This window comes from Leptinotarsa decemlineata, unplaced genomic scaffold (assembly GCF_025532065.1).
Source record: "Leptinotarsa decemlineata unplaced genomic scaffold, Ldec_3_MD MMD2_tig00026330_RagTag_RagTag, whole genome shotgun sequence".
NCBI lineage: Eukaryota > Metazoa > Arthropoda > Insecta > Coleoptera > Chrysomelidae > Leptinotarsa > Leptinotarsa decemlineata.
In genome coordinates, this window is record NW_027412690.1 from 12,736,769 (window position 1) to 12,756,375 (window position 19,607).

Below are 19,607 nucleotides of genomic sequence, written 5' to 3' on the forward strand. Positions count from 1 at the left end.
CTGAAAGAGATGGATATTGAATCATTAATAAATCGGTGGATGTAGCCGTCACTACGTGGTAGGAAATCATAATGAAAAAAAGAGAAATGAAACTCTTTATAATTTTACCGCTTTTATTTGTAACTAACGTTACTGCAGTTTCATCCTATACGGTGTTACGGTTTCATTTGTCATTTGTTCTGTTTTGAGGTCGACGACTATTTAAACTTGAAATGAATACTTCCTTGAAAGTTTTGGGATATTTCAATACCTCGTCATTCGTTTAGTTCTCATTCACTGACAAACAACTATACAAGGATATATTCGAACGCATTAATTATATTCGAACACATATTCGAATCCCTTTAAGGATTCTGTGCTCTGACGGAACACGGAACGGTGAATTGGCGACTTTGGTTCCGTGAATGTCTTGCCGCCGAGATTCAAAATTTGTTGTGATACTTTTGGTAGCCATTTGCTAATTTTCGAGTTTATGTCTAAACTTCTCGATTTTTCGGATTAACCAAGTATGATCATCTTTTATGAGAATAGGAAATTTTTATTCTTGGCATTTGGATGCTGGTAAAACATTCAACTCACTTGCTGGATTCAATTGCTTATGGAGAACAGAATCTTACTGATTTGAATTTTGGCTTCTTGGGACAAAAGTAAACCTATAGGCCACACGACACTACAGGCGAGTTGATATTTATCAACGAGACAACTCATATATTCAGAGAATGAGCTTGATCATTCTGTCCAGACTCCAGACATATCGTCCCGGACATCACTTCCAGTGAACCGTTTCCATCTAATATGAATTGTTTCATTTTAGGCTTTCTTTCATCTGAATACCGCTTCCTCGTGTTAGTATTGCTATAAGACTAGACATCCTTGCATGAATGCCTAATACAGTAGTAGCAGTAGTTAGTAGTTAACCGCTGTTGTACCGATCACAATTGTTGTACGGACAGAGCACTGCAGACCTAAGTTTGGAACTCTAAAACCATTCTTGTTCTGCAAGCCACCTTGAGGGAGACACACAGTTATTAAGATAGGGACAAATAACTTATCAGAGACTAGATTTTTGATGCTTGATCTATTATCTCAACAAAGATTGTATTTATTTATTAAGTAGGCAAGCCTAATATACAAAAAAAAAAGAAAAATTACAAATTCAAAAATATCTCACGACCTTAACTATTTAAATATAGTAACATTTTAAAGTACCTTTCAAGGAAAACCAAATATACATACATATCTATAGATTATTAGGTTATTAGGTTAGTTCACATTAAAAAATAAAAAAAAAAATTACAAATATCATAATGAGCTGTCACTAATATACTTCTTTAATGATGACTTAAATTGGTTTATTGAATTAGATTCTTTTACAAATTGTGGTAGTTTATTAAATTCGTTTAAGCCTTTATGAAATATACTATTCATTCCAAATTTAGTGTTAGTTTTATTAATGTAAAAATTGTTATTTCTTCTCGTATTGTAATCATGAACTTCATTATTTCTCAATAAGAATTTTTGAAAGTAATTGGGTAGCAATCCTTTATGCAGCTTAAATATAAAGATCATAGTCATATATAATATACGTTCTTCAACTGAAAACCAGTTTAGACACTGTAACATCGATTTAATTGCTGAGTAACGGCTACATCCCAATATTAATCGCAAAGATTTATGTTCTTCAAACCTGCCCAAAAGGGAAAGAATATTAGTGTAGGATATATGCTTTTATGCCTATGTAGATGAATTCACTCTCTCAACCTACTGTAAGCTGACGATATAGCTATGAAGGGGTGTTGGTGAGGAAACTTTTTTGCAGTTTGAGTCGAACTGCAGTTCATCGAGCAATACATGAAGTATCAATTCGAATAGTTGAAGTGATGGGTGCAGGCAGAATGTATAGTATTCCCTCAGAATATTCGGGAAAGGAATGTATTGAAAATGGCTTTCATGGAGAAATGGAGAGGACAATTTGCTGTAGAAGGAATTGAGCGTTAGAGATAGAATCGTCCAGCAGTATTACCTGTTGTAATTTGTAGGAAATTGAACTGTAAACTCTACTGAACCAGGTTTTAATCATGAATATACAAACGATACATTTTATGTATTAACAATGACATTAAAACTCATTCAATCAACAACGATTTCCAAGGAATCATAAAAACAACAAGATCAATCGAAATGAAGTGAACATGGATTACTTCAACACTCCCACTGTTTGTTCACTTCGAAGACGTTACCCAGCACAGACCTTGTCGATTTCTTGAAAATTTTTCTCGTGGTAAGGGTTTGGTTAAAATATCTGCCAACTGGTTTTCTGATTGGGTGTAAACAACAGTGATATTTTTTTCGTTTGTGATGATCATCATAGCTCATCAAGTTTATAGCACTTCTATTATCAACAAAAAGTTCCGTTGGATTCGAAACGTCAACATCAATTTCTTTAAGCAACCTTCTCAACCATATTATTTCTTGTGCGGCATCCCAAGCTGCAATATATTCAGATTCTGTCGTGGATGTTGCAACACTTTTGTCGTTGAGATGTCCACGTAACTGGACAACCCGATAATAAAGTAACATAGCCAGTTGTTGAATATCTAGTATCAATGTCTCCTGCAAAATCTGCATCTGAATACGCTTTTAAATATTCGTTGCTCCCACCATTGTATAGAATTCCATAACTTTGACTGCTGAAAATACGTTTGACTGCTTTCCAGTGCTGCTTTCCTGGATTTTCCAAATATCTGCTAACTCTGCTCACTGAGAATGATATATCTGGACGAGTGACAACCGCTAAAAACATGCTTCTCTGTACGGAATATTTTTCATATATTATTTTTCTTCCTCGTTTTGGGGGCTTTGAGCTGCATTCAGAATAACATTCATTGTGGAAGTCCATTTTGTGTCTCTTATGTGGTGGTTCCACATCATCTCTCTGGGGCATAGTCTTTGATGTTGACGGTTGGTTTATGTTCTTCAAACCTGCCCAAAAGGGGAAGAATATTAGTGTAGGATATAAGCTTTTATGCCTATGTAGATGAATTCATTCTCTCAACCTACTGTAAGCTGGCGATATAGCTATATCAAAGGTAAAGTATAACTTCAAAACAGCGACGTCTCAAGTATCGAAGAGACATCCTCCTTTTTTCCTTGGGGAGCCTGGGTTCATTAAAGTCCCCTTAGAATTGAAACATTTGTGCTATAGGTGTAATATAATTTATATCTTATGAACATTTTGGTATTGTTTACAATTAGAAAAGTGAAATCTTCTCACATTTGAAACTTTGTGGCCTCAGGAGCTCAAGGCTCCCTGCCCTGCCAGTATTATAGGGGGAGTCCTATAATAACGGTTGAATAAAATTTATAAACTGACAGATAAATCAAGGGATTTGTTAACAAATTTGGAATCAACTGAGAAAGGTGTAGATGTTAGGGAAAGGAATTATGAATATTTTAACTGGATTCGAGTTTGATTCGATCGGTTACCGTTTACAGTTAATTTCCCGTTTTTGCAAACAACTATACAAGGATATATTCGAACGCATTAATTATATTCGAACACATATTCGAATCCCTTTAAGGATTCCGTGCTCCGACGGAACACGGAACGGTGAATTGACGACTTTGGTTCCGTGAATGTCTTGCCGCCGAAATTCAAAATTTGTTGTGATACTTTTGGTAGCCATTTGCTAATTTTCGAGTTTATGTCTAAACTTCTCGATTTTTCGGATTAATCAAGTATGATCATCTTTTATAAGAATAGGAAATTTTCATTCTTGGCATTTGGATGCTGGTAAAACATTCAACTCACTTGTTGGATTCAATTGCTTATGGAGAACAGAATCTTACTGATTTGAATTTTGGCTTCTTGGGACAAAAGTAAACCTATAGGCCACACGACACTACAGGCGAGTTGATATTTATCAACGAGACAACTCATATATTCAGAGAATGAGCTTGATCATTCTGTCCAGACTCCAGACGTATCGTCCCGGACATCACTTCCAGTGAACCGTTTCCATCTAATATGAATTGTTTCATTTTAGGCTTTCTTTCATCTGAATACCGCTTCCTCGTGTTAGTATTGCTATAAGACTAGACATCCTTGCATGAATGCCTAATACAGTAGTAGCAGTAGTTAGTAGTTAACCGCTGTTGTACCGATCACAATTGTTGTACGGACAGAGCACTGCAGACCTAAGTTTGTAACTCTAAAACCATTCTTGTTCTGCAAGCCACCTTGAGGGAGACACACACATATAAGCTTAGTTATTAAGATAGGGACAAATAACTTATCAGAGACTAGATTTTTGATGCTTGATCTATTATCTCAACAAAGATTTATGTTCTTCAAACCTGCCCAAAAGGGGAAGAATATTAGTGTAGGATATATGCTTTTATGCCTATGTAGATGAATTCATTCTCTCGACCTACTGTAAGCTGGCGATATAGCTATAAAGGGGTGTTGGTGAGGAAACTTTTTTGCAGTTTGAGTCGAACTGCAGTTCATCGAGCAATACATGAAGTATCAATTCGAATAGTTGAAGTGATGGGTGCAGAATGTATAGTATTCCCTCAGAATATTCGGGAAAGGAATGTATTGAAAATGGCTTTCATGGAGAAATGGAGAGGACAATTTGCTGTAGAAGGAATGAGGGTTAGAGATAGAATTGTCTAGCAGTATTACCTGTGTTGTAATTTGTAGGAAATCGAACTGTAAACTCTACTGAACCAGGTTTTAATCATGAATATACAAACGATACATTTTATATGTATTAACAATGACATTAAAACTCATTCAATCAACAACGATTTCCAAGGAATCATAAAAACAACAAGATCAATCGAAATGAAGTGAACATGGATTACTTCAACACTCCCACTCTTTGTTCACTTCGAAGACGTTACCCACAGACCTTGTCGATTTGTTGAAAATTTTTCTCGTGGTAAGGGTTTGGTTGAAATATCTGCCAACTGGTTTTCTGATTGGGTGTAAACAACAGTGATATTTTTTTCGTTTGTGATGATCATTATAGCTCATCAAGTTTATAGCACTTCTATTATCAACAAAAAGTTCCGTTGGATTTGAAACGTCAACATCAATTTCTTTGAGCAACCTTCTCAACCATATTATTTCTCGTGCGGCATCCCAAGCTGCAATATATTCAGATTCTGTCGTGGATGTTGCAACACTTTTGTCGTTGAGATGTCCATGTAACTGGACAACCCGATAATAAAGTAACATAGCCAGTTGTTGAATATCTAGTATCAATGTCTCCTGCAAAATCTGCATCTGAATACGCTTTTAAATATTCGTTGCTCCCACCATTGTATAGAATTCCATAACTTTGACTGCTGAAAATACGTTTGACTGCTTTCCAGTGCTGCTTTCCTGGATTTTCCAAATATCTGCTAACTCTGCTCACTGAGAATGATATATCTGGACGAGTGACAACCGCTAAAAACATGCTTCTCTGTACGGAATATTTTTCATATATTATTTTTCTTCCTCGTTTTGGGGGCTTTGAGCTGCATTCAGAATAACATTCATTGTGGAAGTCCATTTTGTGTCTCTTATGTGGTGGTTCCACATCATCTCTCTGGGGCATAGTCTTTGATGTTGACGGTTGGTTTATGTTCTTCAAACCTGCCCAAAAGGGGAAGAATATTAGTGTAGGATATATGCTTTTATGCCTATGTAGATGAATTCATTCTCTCAACCTACTGTAAGCTGGCGATATAGCTATATCAAAGGTAAAGTATAACTTCAAAACAGCGACGTCTCAAGTATCGAAGAGACATCCTCCTTTTTTCCTTGGGGAGCCTGGGTTCATTAAAGTCCCCTTAGAATTGAAACATTTGTGCTATAGGTGTAATATAATTTATATCTTATGAACATTTTGGTATTGTTTACAATTAGAAAAGTGAAATCTTCTCACATTTGAAACTTTGTGGCCTCAGGAGCTCAAGGCTCCCTGCCCTGCCAGTATTATAGGGGGAGTCCTATAATAACGGTTGAATAAAATTTATAAACTGACAGATAAATCAAGGGATTTGTTAACAAATTTGGAATCAACTGAGAAAGGTGTAGATGTTAGGGAAAGGAATTATGAATATTTTAACTGGATTCGAGTTTGATTCGATCGGTTACCGTTTAGAGTTAATTTCCCGTTTTTGTTTCGTATGCTATATAAGCTCCAGGGTTGATCAAGCGGGTGGCGCTCTACCCTCCATCTTATCCACGCCCTTCTTCACTGTTAAACAGCTGGCGGCCTACCCTGGGAGCTATGATCTCTCTCTATCTAGTCTAAATTTTATTTTGTTAAAAGTGAAGTTCACGCGGACGCCACCTAGTGTTCACTAGCTGAACTTATTGGAATACGGATCCAATAGAAATGTAGAAATTTTTCTGGCTATGGAATGTTTCATTGTCGGGGTTACATAGTTCGTACCCTCACAAACAGACGGCAAAAAAGGTGCCAAATCAATTTTTTTCTTTCCGTGATTTCGTTTTTGGAAATTACATCCGATTACATTACTCAAAGCATTGGGTATCATTATGAAACTATACTGTGACGCAACTCCCTCTCCTAACCCTTGAATTTTTTTAGTACAGAAGAGTCATTGTAGAAACCGAGTATTCCTATCGAGTATTCTAATTGGTTCGTTTACGAAATGATATGCTATTTAACGGCTTGTATTATCGTTCATTTCTGAAACAGATAGATATCAAGTTGACAATGTTATTGAATTTTAAAATAAGATTCGTTGATAGAAAAGTTTACGCGGACGCCACCTAGAGTTGACTAGCAGAACTTACTGGAATGAAGATCCAATGGAAATGTAGAAATTTTTGTGCCTATGGAATGTTTTCATGTCGAGGTTATATAGTTCACGCCTTCACAGATAGATGGCAAAGGAGGTCCAATAGCAATATAAAATAGCTCATTTTAATTTTTTTCTCAATCTATTTTGATACCAGATCAATGTAAATGGGTTCACATGACTATATACTTTATAAATTTTGAATAGTTCATAATTGAACTACATACATACAACAGAAGTACATCTATGTTGATTCTCTTCTTTTACTTGTATGAGACTGAAGCTTTACTTTTCATAAAGTTATTTTGTCTGAACTCGGACGTAATTTTACAAAACCCACAAAAAAATCATGATTACTATCATAATCGATAATGATCCCATGTTATTCAAAGTCTAAAGTCAGAAAACCGAGATTGAAGTCATTGAATAAAATGAAGAAATCAAAATCATTGTGAAATGATATACAACAAAATAAATGTCAGGAATAATTCTCAGATGATGTGGTGCTGCAGGTTTTTCCGGGTTTTCCTGCAGCTGAAAAAGCAAATGCGCCACTGGAATCAATGAAGTCGCCCCGGAGCGCCAATTAATTTTTATTGTTGTATTTATTTTATTTTTATCGTTGTTTTAACACATTGTAATAATTCTGTAATCAAATATTCCAGTCATTCTCCCCAAAATATGGTAGATCGGTGACCAGAGCCGAGTTTAAACTGTGATGTGATCTAAGTTTCAACTGTCTCAGGAGCCAAGTTTCGACTGTGAAGGATGACGGGTTTCAATTTTGACGGGGGCTCAGTTTCAACTGAGGAAAAAGACCAGTTTGAACTGTTGCAGGAGTCGTGTTTCAACTGTGGCGGGTGCTGGCTGACGGGTCCCAAATGATATGCTATTCACTGGCTCGTATCACCGTTTATTCCTGAAAGAGATGGATATTGAATCATTAATAAATTGGTGGATGTAGCCGTCACTACGTGGTAGGAAATCATAATGAAAAAAGAGAAATGAAACTCTTTATGTTTTTACCGCTTTTATTTGTAACTAACGTTACTGCAGTTTCATCCTATACGGTGTTACGGTTTCATTTTGTCATTTATTCTGTTTTGAGGTCGACGACTATCTAAACCTGAAATGAATACTTCCTTGAAAGTTTTGGGATATTTTAATACCTCGTCATTCGTTTAGTTCTCATTCACTGACAAACAACTATACAAGGATATATTCGAACGCATTAATTATATTCGAACACATATTCGAATCCCTTTAAGGATTCCGTGCTCCGACGGAACACGGAACGGTGAATTGACGACTTTGGTTCCGTGAATGTCTTGCCGCCGAAATTCAAAATTTGTTGTGATACTTTTGGTAGCCATTTGCTAATTTTCGAGTTTATGTCTAAACTTCTCGATTTTTCGGATTAATCAAGTATGATCATCTTTTATAAGAATAGGAAATTTTTATTCTTGGCATTTGGATGCTGGTAAAACATTCAACTCACTTGTTGGATTCAATTGCTTATGGAGAACAGAATCTTACTGATTTGAATTTTGGCTTCTTGGGACAAAAGTAAACCTATAGGCCACACGACACTACAGGCGAGTTGATATTTATCAACGAGACAACTCATATATTCAGAGAATGAGCTTGATCATTCTGTCCAGACTCCAGACGTATCGTCCCGGACATCACTTCCAGTGAACCGTTTCCATCTAATATGAATTGTTTCATTTTAGGCTTTCTTTCATCTGAATACCGCTTCCTCGTGTTAGTATTGCTATAAGACTAGACATCCTTGCATGAATGCCTAATACAGTAGTAGCAGTAGTTAGTAGTTAACCGCTGTTGTACCGATCACAATTGTTGTACGGACAGAGCACTGCAGACCTAAGTTTGTAACTCTAAAACCATTCTTGTTCTGCAAGCCACCTTGAGGGAGACACACACATATAAGCTTAGTTATTAAGATAGGGACAAATAACTTATCAGAGACTAGATTTTTGATGCTTGATCTATTATCTCAACAAAGATTTATGTTCTTCAAACCTGCCCAAAAGGGGAAGAATATTAGTGTAGGATATATGCTTTTATGCCTAAGTAGATGAATTCATTCTCTCGACCTACTGTAAGCTGGCGATATAGCTATAAAGGGGTGTTGGTGAGGAAACTTTTTTGCAGTTTGAGTCGAACTGCAGTTCATCGAGCAATACATGAAGTATCAATTCGAATAGTTGAAGTGATGGGTGCAGAATGTATAGTATTCCCTCAGAATATTCGGGAAAGGAATGTATTGAAAATGGCTTTCATGGAGAAATGGAGAGGACAATTTGCTGTAGAAGGAATGAGGGTTAGAGATAGAATTGTCTAGCAGTATTACCTGTGTTGTAATTTGTAGGAAATCGAACTGTAAACTCTACTGAACCAGGTTTTAATCATGAATATACAAACGATACATTTTATATGTATTAACAATGACATTAAAACTCATTCAATCAACAACGATTTCCAAGGAATCATAAAAACAACAAGATCAATCGAAATGAAGTGAACATGGATCACTTCAACACTCCCACTCTTTGTTCACTTCGAAGACGTTACCCACAGACCTTGTCGATTTGTTGAAAATTTTTCTCGTGGTAAGGGTTTGGTTAAAATATCTGCCAACTGGTTTTCTGATTGGGTGTAAACAACAGTGATATTTTTTTCGTTTGTGATGATCATTATAGCTCATCAAGTTTATAGCACTTCTATTATCAACAAAAAGTTCCGTTGGATTTGAAACGTCAACATCAATTTCTTTGAGCAACCTTCTCAACCATATTATTTCTCGTGCGGCATCCCAAGCTGCAATATATTCAGATTCTGTCGTGGATGTTGCAACACTTTTGTCGTTGAGATGTCCATGTAACTGGACAACCTGATAATAAAGTAACATAGCCAGTTGTTGAATATCTAGTATCAATGTCTCCTGCAAAATCTGCATCTGAATACGCTTTTAAATATTCGTTGCTCCCACCATTGTATAGAATTCCATAACTTTGACTGCTGAAAATACGTTTGACTGCTTTCCAGTGCTGCTTTCCTGGATTTTCCAAATATCTGCTAACTCTGCTCACTGAGAATGATATATCTGGACGAGTGACAACCGCTAAAAACATGCTTCTCTGTACGGAATATTTTTCATATATTATTTTTCTTCCTCGTTTTGGGGGCTTTGAGCTGCATTCAGAATAACATTCATTGTGGAAGTCCATTTTGTGTCTCTTATGTGGTGGTTCCACATCATCTCTCTGGGGCATAGTCTTTGATGTTGACGGTTGGTTTATGTTCTTCAAACCTGCCCAAAAGGGGAAGAATATTAGTGTAGGATATATGCTTTTATGCCTATGTAGATGAATTCATTCTCTCAACCTACTGTAAGCTGGCGATATAGCTATATCAAAGGTAAAGTATAACTTCAAAACAGCGACGTCTCAAGTATCGAAGAGACATCCTCCTTTTTTCCTTGGGGAGCCTGGGTTCATTGAAGTCCCCTTAGAATTGAAACATTTGTGCTATAGGTGTAATATAATTTATATCTTATGAACATTTTGGTATTGTTTACAATTAGAAAAGTGAAATCTTCTCACATTTGAAACTTTGTGGCCTCAGGAGCTCAAGGCTCCCTGCCCTGCCAGTATTATAGGGGGAGTCCTATAATAACGGTTGAATAAAATTTATAAACTGACAGATAAATCAAGGGATTTGTTAACAAATTTGGAATCAACTGAGAAAGGTGTAGATGTTAGGGAAAGGAATTATGAATATTTTAACTGGATTCGAGTTTGATTCGATCGGTTACCGTTTACAGTTAATTTCCCGTTTTTGCAAACAACTATACAAGGATATATTCGAACGCATTAATTATATTCGAACACATATTCGAATCCCTTTAAGGATTCCGTGCTCCGACGGAACACGGAACGGTGAATTGACGACTTTGGTTCCGTGAATGTCTTGCCGCCGAAATTCAAAATTTGTTGTGATACTTTTGGTAGCCATTTGCTAATTTTCGAGTTTATGTCTAAACTTCTCGATTTTTCGGATTAATCAAGTATGATCATCTTTTATAAGAATAGGAAATTTTTATTCTTGGCATTTGGATGCTGGTAAAACATTCAACTCACTTGTTGGATTCAATTGCTTATGGAGAACAGAATCTTACTGATTTGAATTTTGGCTTCTTGGGACAAAAGTAAACCTATAGGCCACACGACACTACAGGCGAGTTGATATTTATCAACGAGACAACTCATATATTCAGAGAATGAGCTTGATCATTCTGTCCAGACTCCAGACGTATCGTCCCGGACATCACTTCCAGTGAACCGTTTCCATCTAATATGAATTGTTTTATTTTAGGCTTTCTTTCATCTGAATACCGCTTCCTCGTGTTAGTATTGCTATAAGACTAGACATCCTTGCATGAATGCCTAATACAGTAGTAGCAGTAGTTAGTAGTTAACCGCTGTTGTACCGATCACAATTGTTGTACGGACAGAGCACTGCAGACCTAAGTTTGTAACTCTAAAACCATTCTTGTTCTGCAAGCCACCTTGAGGGAGACACACACATATAAGCTTAGTTATTAAGATAGGGACAAATAACTTATCAGAGACTAGATTTTTGATGCTTGATCTATTATCTCAACAAAGATTTATGTTCTTCAAACCTGCCCAAAAGGGGAAGAATATTAGTGTAGGATATATGCTTTTATGCCTATGTAGATGAATTCATTCTCTCGACCTACTGTAAGCTGGCGATATAGCTATAAAGGGGTGTTGGTGAGGAAACTTTTTTGCAGTTTGAGTCGAACTGCAGTTCATCGAGCAATACATGAAGTATCAATTCGAATAGTTGAAGTGATGGGTGCAGAATGTATAGTATTCCCTCAGAATATTCGGGAAAGGAATGTATTGAAAATGGCTTTCATGGAGAAATGGAGAGGACAATTTGCTGTAGAAGGAATGAGGGTTAGAGATAGAATTGTCTAGCAGTATTACCTGTGTTGTAATTTGTAGGAAATCGAACTGTAAACTCTACTGAACCAGGTTTTAATCATGAATATACAAACGATACATTTTATATGTATTAACAATGACATTAAAACTCATTCAATCAACAACGATTTCCAAGGAATCATAAAAACAACAAGATCAATCGAAATGAAGTGAACATGGATTACTTCAACACTCCCACTCTTTGTTCACTTCGAAGACGTTACCCACAGACCTTGTCGATTTGTTGAAAATTTTTCTCGTGGTAAGGGTTTGGTTAAAATATCTGCCAACTGGTTTTCTGATTGGGTGTAAACAACAGTGATATTTTTTTCGTTTGTGATGATCATTATAGCTCATCAAGTTTATAGCACTTCTATTATCAACAAAAAGTTCCGTTGGATTTGAAACGTCAACATCAATTTCTTTGAGCAACCTTCTCAACCATATTATTTCTCGTGCGGCATCCCAAGCTGCAATATATTCAGATTCTGTCGTGGATGTTGCAACACTTTTGTCGTTGAGATGTCCATGTAACTGGACAACCTGATAATAAAGTAACATAGCCAGTTGTTGAATATCTAGTATCAATGTCTCCTGCAAAATCTGCATCTGAATACGCTTTTAAATATTCGTTGCTCCCACCATTGTATAGAATTCCATAACTTTGACTGCTGAAAATACGTTTGACTGCTTTCCAGTGCTGCTTTCCTGGATTTTCCAAATATCTGCTAACTCTGCTCACTGAGAATGATATATCTGGACGAGTGACAACCGCTAAAAACATGCTTCTCTGTACGGAATATTTTTCATATATTATTTTTCTTCCTCGTTTTGGGGGCTTTGAGCTGCATTCAGAATAACATTCATTGTGGAAGTCCATTTTGTGTCTCTTATGTGGTGGTTCCACATCATCTCTCTGGGGCATAGTCTTTGATGTTGACGGTTGGTTTATGTTCTTCAAACCTGCCCAAAAGGGGAAGAATATTAGTGTAGGATATATGCTTTTATGCCTATGTAGATGAATTCATTCTCTCAACCTACTGTAAGCTGGCGATATAGCTATATCAAAGGTAAAGTATAACTTCAAAACAGCGACGTCTCAAGTATCGAAGAGACATCCTCCTTTTTTCCTTGGGGAGCCTGGGTTCATTAAAGTCCCCTTAGAATTGAAACATTTGTGCTATAGGTGTAATATAATTTATATCTTATGAACATTTTGGTATTGTTTACAATTAGAAAAGTGAAATCTTCTCACATTTGAAACTTTGTGGCCTCAGGAGCTCAAGGCTCCCTGCCCTGTCAGTATTATAGGGGGAGTCCTATAATAACGGTTGAATAAAATTTATAAACTGACAGATAAATCAAGGGATTTGTTAACAAATTTGGAATCAACTGAGAAAGGTGTAGATGTTAGGGAAAGGAATTATGAATATTTTAACTGGATTCGAGTTTGATTCGATCGGTTACCGTTTACAGTTAATTTCCCGTTTTTGCAAACAACTATACAAGGATATATTCGAACGCATTAATTATATTCGAACACATATTCGAATCCCTTTAAGGATTCCGTGCTCCGACGGAACACGGAACGGTGAATTGACGACTTTGGTTCCGTGAATGTCTTGCCGCCGAAATTCAAAATTTGTTGTGATACTTTTGGTAGCCATTTGCTAATTTTCGAGTTTATGTCTAAACTTCTCGATTTTTCGGATTAATCAAGTATGATCATCTTTTATAAGAATAGGAAATTTTCATTCTTGGCATTTGGATGCTGGTAAAACATTCAACTCACTTGTTGGATTCAATTGCTTATGGAGAACAGAATCTTACTGATTTGAATTTTGGCTTCTTGGGACAAAAGTAAACCTATAGGCCACACGACACTACAGGCGAGTTGATATTTATCAACGAGACAACTCATATATTCAGAGAATGAGCTTGATCATTCTGTCCAGACTCCGGACGTATCGTCCCGGACATCACTTCCAGTGAACCGTTTCCATCTAATATGAATTGTTTCATTTTAGGCTTTCTTTCATCTGAATACCGCTTCCTCGTGTTAGTATTGCTATAAGACTAGACATCCTTGCATGAATGCCTAATACAGTAGTAGCAGTAGTTAGTAGTTAACCGCTGTTGTACCGATCACAATTGTTGTACGGACAGAGCACTGCAGACCTAAGTTTGTAACTCTAAAACCATTCTTGTTCTGCAAGCCACCTTGAGGGAGACACACACATATAAGCTTAGTTATTAAGATAGGGACAAATAACTTATCAGAGACTAGATTTTTGATGCTTGATCTATTATCTCAACAAAGATTTATGTTCTTCAAACCTGCCCAAAAGGGGAAGAATATTAGTGTAGGATATATGCTTTTATGCCTATGTAGATGAATTCATTCTCTCGACCTACTGTAAGCTGGCGATATAGCTATAAAGGGGTGTTGGTGAGGAAACTTTTTTGCAGTTTGAGTCGAACTGCAGTTCATCGAGCAATACATGAAGTATCAATTCGAATAGTTGAAGTGATGGGTGCAGAATGTATAGTATTCCCTCAGAATATTCGGGAAAGGAATGTATTGAAAATGGCTTTCATGGAGAAATGGAGAGGACAATTTGCTGTAGAAGGAATGAGGGTTAGAGATAGAATTGTCTAGCAGTATTACCTGTGTTTTAATTTGTAGGAAATCGAACTGTAAACTCTACTGAACCAGGTTTTAATCATGAATATACAAACGATACATTTTATATGTATTAACAATGACATTAAAACTCATTCAATCAACAACGATTTCCAAGGAATCATAAAAACAACAAGATCAATCGAAATGAAGTGAACATGGATTACTTCAACACTCCCACTCTTTGTTCACTTCGAAGACGTTACCCACAGACCTTGTCGATTTGTTGAAAATTTTTCTCGTGGTAAGGGTTTGGTTAAAATATCTGCCAACTGGTTTTCTGATTGGGTGTAAACAACAGTGATATTTTTTTCGTTTGTGATGATCATTATAGCTCATCAAGTTTATAGCACTTCTATTATCAACAAAAAGTTCCGTTGGATTTGAAACGTCAACATCAATTTCTTTGAGCAACCTTCTCAACCATATTATTTCTCGTGCGGCATCCCAAGCTGCAATATATTCAGATTCTGTCGTGGATGTTGCAACACTTTTGTCGTTGAGATGTCCATGTAACTGGACAACCTGATAATAAAGTAACATAGCCAGTTGTTGAATATCTAGTATCAATGTCTCCTGCAAAATCTGCATCTGAATACGCTTTTAAATATTCGTTGCTCCCACCATTGTATAGAATTCCATAACTTTGACTGCTGAAAATACGTTTGACTGCTTTCCAGTGCTGCTTTCCTGGATTTTCCAAATATCTGCTAACTCTGCTCACTGAGAATGATATATCTGGACGAGTGACAACCGCTAAAAACATGCTTCTCTGTACGGAATATTTTTCATATATTATTTTTCTTCCTCGTTTTGGGGGCTTTGAGCTGCATTCAGAATAACATTCATTGTGGAAGTCCATTTTGTGTCTCTTATGTGGTGGTTCCACATCATCTCTCTGGGGCATAGTCTTTGATGTTGACGGTTGGTTTATGTTCTTCAAACCTGCCCAAAAGGGGAAGAATATTAGTGTAGGATATATGCTTTTATGCCTATGTAGATGAATTCATTCTCTCAACCTACTGTAAGCTGGCGATATAGCTATATCAAAGGTAAAGTATAACTTCAAAACAGCGACGTCTCAAGTATCGAAGAGACATCCTCCTTTTTTCCTTGGGGAGCCTGGGTTCATTAAAGTCCCCTTAGAATTGAAACATTTGTGCTATAGGTGTAATATAATTTATATCTTATGAACATTTTGGTATTGTTTACAATTAGAAAAGTGAAATCTTCTCACATTTGAAACTTTGTGGCCTCAGGAGCTCAAGGCTCCCTGCCCTGCCAGTATTATAGGGGGAGTCCTATAATAACGGTTGAATAAAATTTATAAACTGACAGATAAATCAAGGATTTGTTAACAAATTTGGAATCAACTGAGAAAGGTGTAGATGTTAGGGAAAGGAATTATGAATATTTTAACTGGATTCGAGTTTGATTCGATCGGTTACCGTTTACAGGTAATTTCCCGTTTTTGCAAACAACTATACAAGGATATATTCGAACGCATTAATTATATTCGAACACATATTCGAATCCCTTTAAGGATTCCGTGCTCCGACGGAACACGGAACGGTGAATTGACGACTTTGGTTCCGTGAATGTCTTGCCGCCGAAATTCAAAATTTGTTGTGATACTTTTGGTAGCCATTTGCTAATTTTCGAGTTTATGTCTAAACTTCTCGATTTTTCGGATTAATCAAGTATGATCATCTTTTATAAGAATAGGAAATTTTTATTCTTGGCATTTGGATGCTGGTAAAACATTCAACTCACTTGTTGGATTCAATTGCTTATGGAGAACAGAATCTTACTGATTTGAATTTTGGCTTCTTGGGACAAAAGTAAACCTATAGGCCACACGACACTACAGGCGAGTTGATATTTATCAACGAGACAACTCATATATTCAGAGAATGAGCTTGATCATTCTGTCCAGACTCCAGACGTATCGTCCCGGACATCACTTCCAGTGAACCGTTTCCATCTAATATGAATTGTTTCATTTTAGGCTTTCTTTCATCTGAATACCGCTTCCTCGTGTTAGTATTGCTATAAGACTAGACATCCTTGCATGAATGCCTAATACAGTAGTAGCAGTAGTTAGTAGTTAACCGCTGTTGTACCGATCACAATTGTTGTACGGACAGAGCACTGCAGACCTAAGTTTGTAACTCTAAAACCATTCTTGTTCTGCAAGCCACCTTGAGGGAGACACACACATATAAGCTTAGTTATTAAGATAGGGACAAATAACTTATCAGAGACTAAATTTTTGATGCTTGATCTATTATCTCAACAAAGATTTATGTTCTTCAAACCTGCCCAAAAGGGGAAGAATATTAGTGTAGGATATATGCTTTTATGCCTATGTAGATGAATTCATTCTCTCGACCTACTGTAAGCTGGCGATATAGCTATAAAGGGGTGTTGGTGAGGAAACTTTTTTGCAGTTTGAGTCGAACTGCAGTTCATCGAGCAATACATGAAGTATCAATTCGAATAGTTGAAGTGATGGGTGCAGAATGTATAGTATTCCCTCAGAATATTCGGGAAAGGAATGTATTGAAAATGGCTTTCATGGAGAAATGGAGAGGACAATTTGCTGTAGAAGGAATGAGGGTTAGAGATAGAATTGTCTAGCAGTATTACCTGTGTTGTAATTTGTAGGAAATCGAACTGTAAACTCTACTGAACCAGGTTTTAATCATGAATATACAAACGATACATTTTATATGTATTAACAATGACATTAAAACTCATTCAATCAACAACGATTTCCAAGGAATCATAAAACAACAAGATCAATCGAAATGAAGTGAACATGGATTACTTCAACACTCCCACTCTTTGTTCACTTCGAAGACGTTACCCACAGACCTTGTCGATTTGTTGAAAATTTTTCTCGTGGTAAGGGTTTGGTTAAAATATCTGCCAACTGGTTTTCTGATTGGGTGTAAACAACAGTGATATTTTTTTCGTTTGTGATGATCATTATAGCTCATCAAGTTTATAGCACTTCTATTATCAACAAAAAGTTCCGTTGGATTTGAAACGTCAACATCAATTTCTTTGAGCAACCTTCTCAACCATATTATTTCTCGTGCGGCATCCCAAGCTGCAATATATTCAGATTCTGTCGTGGATGTTGCAACACTTTTGTCGTTGAGATGTCCATGTAACTGGACAACCTGATAATAAAGTAACATAGCCAGTTGTTGAATATCTAGTATCAATGTCTCCTGCAAAATCTGCATCTGAATACGCTTTTAAATATTCGTTGCTCCCACCATTGTATAGAATTCCATAACTTTGACTGCTGAAAATACGTTTGACTGCTTTCCAGTGCTGCTTTCCTGGATTTTCCAAATATCTGCTAACTCTGCTCACTGAGAATGATATATCTGGACGAGTGACAACCGCTAAAAACATGCTTCTCTGTACGGAATATTTTTCATATATTATTTTTCTTCCTCGTTTTGGGGGCTTTGAGCTGCATTCAGAATAACATTCATTGTGGAAGTCCATTTTGTGTCTCTTATGTGGTGGTTCCACATCATCTCTCTGGGGCATAGTCTTTGATGTTGACGGTTGGTTTATGTTCTTCAAACCTGCCCAAAAGGGGAAGAATATTAGTGTAGGATATATGCTTTTATGCCTATGTAGATGAATTCATTCTCTCAACCTACTGTAAGCTGGCGATATAGCTATATCAAAGGTAAAGTATAACTTCAAAACAGCGACGTCTCAAGTATCGAAGAGACATCCTCCTTTTTTCCTTGGGGAGCCTGGGTTCATTGAAGTCCCCTTAGAATTGAAACATTTGTGCTATAGGTGTAATATAATTTATATCTTATGAACATTTTGGTATTGTTTACAATTAGAAAAGTGAAATCTTCTCACATTTGAAACTTTGTGGCCTCAGGAGCTCAAGGCTCCCTGCCCTGCCAGTATTATAGGGGGAGTCCTATAATAACGGTTGAATAAAATTTATAAACTGACAGATAAATCAAGGGATTTGTTAACAAATTTGGAATCAACTGAGAAAGGTGTAGATGTTAGGGAAAGGAATTATGAATATTTTAACTGGATTCGAGTTTGATTCGATCGGTTACCGTTTACAGTTAATTTCCCGTTTTTGCAAACAACTATACAAGGATATATTCGAACGCATTAATTATATTCGAACACATATTCGAATCCCTTTAAGGATTCCTGCTCCGACGGAACACGGAACGGTGAATTGACGACTTTGGTTCCGTGAATGTCTTGCCGCCGAAATTCAAAATTTTTGTTGTGATACTTTTGGTAGCCATTTGCTAATTTTCGAGTTTATGTCTAAACTTCTCGATTTTTCGGATTAATCAAGTATGATCATCTTTTATAAGAATAGGAAATTTTTATTCTTGGCATTTGGATGCTGGTAAAACATTCAACTCACTTGTTGGATTCAATTGCTTATGGAGAACAGAATCTTACTGATTTGAATTTTGGCTTCTTGGGACAAAAGTAAACCTATAGGCCACACGACACTACAGGCGAGTTGATATTTATCAACGAGACAACTCATATATTCAGAGAATGAGCTTGATCATTCTGTCCAGACTCCAGACGTATCGTCCCGGACATCACTTCCAGTGAACCGTTTCCATCTAATATGAATTGTTTCATTTTAGGCTTTCTTTCATCTGAATACCGCTTCCTCGTGTTAGTATTGCTATAAGACTAGACATCCTTGCATGAATGCCTAATACAGTAGTAGCAGTAGTTAGTAGTTAACCGCTGTTGTACCGATCACAATTGTTGTACGGACAGAGCACTGCAGACCTAAGTTTGTAACTCTAAAACCATTCTTGTTCTGCAAGCCACCTTGAGGGAGACACACACATATAAGCTTAGTTATTAAGATAGGGACAAATAACTTATCAGAGACTAAATTTTTGATGCTTGATCTATTATCTCAACAAAGATTTATGTTCTTCAAACCTGCCCAAAAGGGGAAGAATATTAGTGTAGGATATATGCTTTTATGCCTATGTAGATGAATTCATTCTCTCGACCTACTG

The 19,607-nt window shown here is 36.6% G+C and overlaps 6 long non-coding RNA genes across 6 annotated transcripts; all 6 read right to left on the reverse strand.

The window, feature by feature from the left end:
• Positions 1-2,056: 2,056 nt before the first annotated feature.
• LOC141485718 (uncharacterized) lies at positions 2,057-3,695 on the reverse strand. The gene is made up of 2 exons (XR_012467375.1): positions 3,061-3,695; positions 2,057-2,982 (listed from the first exon to the last, which is right to left on the reverse strand). It is a non-coding gene; the product is annotated as an uncharacterized lncRNA (long non-coding RNA).
• A 1,024-nt stretch (positions 3,696-4,719) lies between these two features.
• LOC141485703 (uncharacterized) lies at positions 4,720-6,246 on the reverse strand. Its single transcript, XR_012467361.1, has 2 exons — positions 5,726-6,246; positions 4,720-5,647 (listed from the first exon to the last, which is right to left on the reverse strand). It is a non-coding gene; the product is annotated as an uncharacterized lncRNA (long non-coding RNA).
• A 2,985-nt stretch (positions 6,247-9,231) lies between these two features.
• LOC141485700 (uncharacterized) lies at positions 9,232-11,067 on the reverse strand. The gene is made up of 2 exons (XR_012467358.1): positions 10,238-11,067; positions 9,232-10,159 (listed from the first exon to the last, which is right to left on the reverse strand). It is a non-coding gene; the product is annotated as an uncharacterized lncRNA (long non-coding RNA).
• Positions 11,068-11,896: 829 nt separating this feature from the next.
• LOC141485701 (uncharacterized) lies at positions 11,897-13,572 on the reverse strand. Its single transcript, XR_012467359.1, has 2 exons — positions 12,903-13,572; positions 11,897-12,824 (listed from the first exon to the last, which is right to left on the reverse strand). It is a non-coding gene; the product is annotated as an uncharacterized lncRNA (long non-coding RNA).
• A 989-nt stretch (positions 13,573-14,561) lies between these two features.
• Positions 14,562-15,774, reverse strand: LOC141485704 (uncharacterized). The gene is made up of 2 exons (XR_012467362.1): positions 15,568-15,774; positions 14,562-15,489 (listed from the first exon to the last, which is right to left on the reverse strand). It is a non-coding gene; the product is annotated as an uncharacterized lncRNA (long non-coding RNA).
• Positions 15,775-17,227: 1,453 nt separating this feature from the next.
• Positions 17,228-18,664, reverse strand: LOC141485702 (uncharacterized). The gene is made up of 2 exons (XR_012467360.1): positions 18,231-18,664; positions 17,228-18,152 (listed from the first exon to the last, which is right to left on the reverse strand). It is a non-coding gene; the product is annotated as an uncharacterized lncRNA (long non-coding RNA).
• Between the last annotated feature and the right edge of the window lie 943 nt (positions 18,665-19,607).